The following is a 3,305-nucleotide window of genomic DNA, read 5'->3' on the forward strand; positions in this document are numbered from 1 at the left end:
TCCTTCCATCTTCTTTTGATGCTTCCTGCATCATTCAGTATTTTGCCCAAAGTAACTGCAAGGTTGGTGGTTCAAGCTTACCAGCTACTCCATGGAAACCCTATACAGGATCGTATGGGTTGGAGCTGACTCGATGGCATTTAATAATTTTTCAATATTGCAAGCTGAGGCTTAAATTTTTTTCCTCAGTTGTTTCAGCTTGAGAAATGCTGAACGTTTTATTCCATTTTGGTTTTCTAGCTCCAGGTCTTCGCACATTTCATGATAATGCTTGATTTTGTGTTCTCAAGCTGCCCTTGGACATTTTCTGTTCAGCTCTTTTACTTCCTCATTTCTTCAAGTCGCTTTAGCTTCTGTGCATTCAAGAACAAGTTTGAGTCCCTTCTGGTATCCATTTTGGTCTTTTCTTTCTTTCCTGTCTTTTTAATTACCTTTTGCTTTCTTCCTGTATGATTTTCTTGAAGTCATCCCACAACTCCTCTGCTCTTCAGTTGCTATATTCTTGAGATGGTCTCTAGGTTCAGATGGGATATAATCATGGTCATATTTTGCCTCTCATGAAGTTGTTTTAATTTTCTTCAGCTTCAGCCTGAACTTGCATATAAACAATTAATGGTTGTTCCAGTCAATCCTTGGCCTGTTTTGTCTGATGGTATTTAGCTTCTCCAGTGTCTCTTTGTACAGATGGAATCTCTTTGATTTCTGTGCATTCCATCTGGTGAGGTCCATGTGTATAGTCAACTTTTATGTAATTGGGAAAAAAAAAAAAAGCATTTGTAATGACTAACTCATTGGTCTTGCAAAATTCTATCATGCAATCTCCAGCATCATTTCTCTCATCAAAAGCACCTTTTTAAACTACTGATCCTTCTTCTTTGTTTCCAGCCTTTGCATTCCAATCAACAGTAGTAATCAGTGCATCTTTTTTAATGGTTAGATAAATTTTATTACATCAAAAATATCACCGATAGCTCTTGGGAATCATCTGGCTGTGCTTCCATAAAAAGATAGCTTTTATATCTTATTCATCAGCCTGTTGGATGGTTCCTTCTTTAGACACCTAGATACCATCCAAACAGTTTTTGGATATCCTTGGTTTTTAACTGTTGTGGTTTGCTGAATTAAAGCAGCTGAATTTGATACAAGTTCAATGTCATTTCCTTTGAGAACTAATTCATCTTTCTGGGTTTGAGATATTGAACAAGCAACACCTACCCTTATCTGAACCCTACAGATGTATTCTCCAAGAAGTTTGGGATTCCAACAAGAGACCCACTCCCTTGGACTACAACGTTAATGGGGAAGTGAGCATTCCTCATCTTGTAATGGAAGCCCTGTCTAATATACCTTTATCATATTCTACACATAGCTACGGATAGTACAAACTATAGTCAGTTCCTTTCTATTTTCCCACTATTTGTCAGCATGAAGCCTTGTCTTTCTCTTTTCAAGGAGACTGAATTCTACGTTGATGTGATTGAAGTCCCTCCACAAGGTTACTCTGGGGCCCTTCACAATAACTGTGTGGCCCTTCAGACTGATGTCCGCATTCTCTGGAATGTCAACCATGTGTTTGTTAAAATGGTCTTCATTCTCATCGTAGATGCGGCAAAGAACTGTTCAATGAATTTTGATTGTATGTTTGATTGATTTCAGACTGAAATTGGTAGAATTCTTCATTTTATCATCACTGACTTTAGTGATTGTTGTGTAAATTTGAATAATAGTGGTATTACTGGTCTTCCTTGTAAGCATATGGATATTATCCTATTTCAGACAGCATTATACTTCAAGATAGATCTTGAAATGCTTTTTTTGATGATGAATGCAATGGCATTCCTATTTAGTTTGTCATTCCCAGCAGAGTAAACCATAAGATTGTCTGATTCAAAATGGCCTATATTTGTCCATTTCAGTCCACAAATACCTAACAAATCAATTTACGTGCAGTCCATTTCATTTTTGACAACTCCTAATTTTCCTAGTTTCATACTTCGTACATTCCAAGGTCTGGTTATTAATGGATGTTTGCAATTGTTTCTTCTCATTTTGAATTGTGCCCCATCAGCAAATGAAGGTCCCGAAAGTTTTACTCCATCTGTGTCATTAAGGTCAACTTTGAGGAGGCAGCTCTTCCCCAGCCATATTTTGAGGCCTTCTAACCTGAGGGGCTCATATTCTGGCACCATATCAGACAGTGTTCCACTGCTATTCATAAGGTTTTCAGTGGCTCAACATTAGGAAGTAGCCTGTCTCTCCTTCGTCCTAGTCTGTCTTAGTCTAGAAGCACAGCTGAAACCTGTCCACCATGGGTGACCCTACTAGTATTTGAAATACCCATGGCATAGCTTCCATCATCACAGCAACACATAAGCCACCACAGTATGACAAATTGAAAGGTAAGTAGTGGTTTCTGCCCTTGGGTGCTGTAAAATTGTCATTCCCTTACACTAAGCTTCCTTTTCTTTGCTTTTGTTTGAGTGATTTGTTTTCCTTACCAACAAAGTTCTGGACCAGAACACACATGGGAGTCTGGATGGTGTAGTGGGTGACGCATTGGGCTGCTAACCACAAGGTCGACATATTGAGTCCACCAGCCACTCCACAGAAGAAAGATGAGGCTTTCTGCTCCTATAAAGGTTTACAGCCTTGGAAACCCTATACAAACTCTGTATAAGTTGAAACAGGCTCAGCAGCACACAACCTCCACTACCCCCACTGCAACAAAATACTCCAAACTGGTGTCTTAAAGCAATAGACTTTATTTCCTAACAGTTCTAGAGGCTGCTTACCTGAATTTAGGGTTTTGAAAGAGTCATGTTATTTCTTTAGACTCTCTAAGGGAAGATCCTTTCTTGCTTCTCCAAGTTTCTGATGGTCCCTGCCATTCGTTAGCTTGTGACTGCAGTGTAACTAATTCCATATCTGCCTCCATCTTCACATGGCTCTTTTCCCTCTGTGTGTGTGCGGTGCCGTGAATTACTTAATATGCTCCTTCAAACTACATTCTTTGTAACTTCTACCAAGTGACTGGGTGGGACTAGGCAAATGAAGTGCTTTGAACCCATCAAAGGGATTAGAGAGCTTGCTAAAAATGTAAATGCAGTGCTTGGAAACCTTGTAAAGAGGGATAGTGGCATCATGGGTTAAGCACTGGGCTGCAAACCACAAGGTCAGTGGCTCCAACCCACCAATCAATCTGTGGGAGAAAGATGAAGCTGTCTGCTCCTGTGAAGATTTACAGTCTCAAAAACCATAAGGAATGTTTTACTTTGTCTTATAGGATTGCTAAGGAGCTCTGGTAG

General features: G+C 39.5%; 1 pseudogene; it reads right to left on the reverse strand.

The window, feature by feature from the left end:
- Window positions 1-1,021: 1,021 nt before the first annotated feature.
- LOC102836191 lies at window positions 1,022-1,592 on the reverse strand (annotated as a pseudogene).
- Window positions 1,593-3,305: the final 1,713 nt, after the last annotated feature.

Source organism: Chrysochloris asiatica, unplaced genomic scaffold, assembly GCF_000296735.1.
Source record: "Chrysochloris asiatica unplaced genomic scaffold, ChrAsi1.0 scaffold00060, whole genome shotgun sequence".
Lineage (NCBI taxonomy): Eukaryota > Metazoa > Chordata > Mammalia > Afrosoricida > Chrysochloridae > Chrysochloris > Chrysochloris asiatica.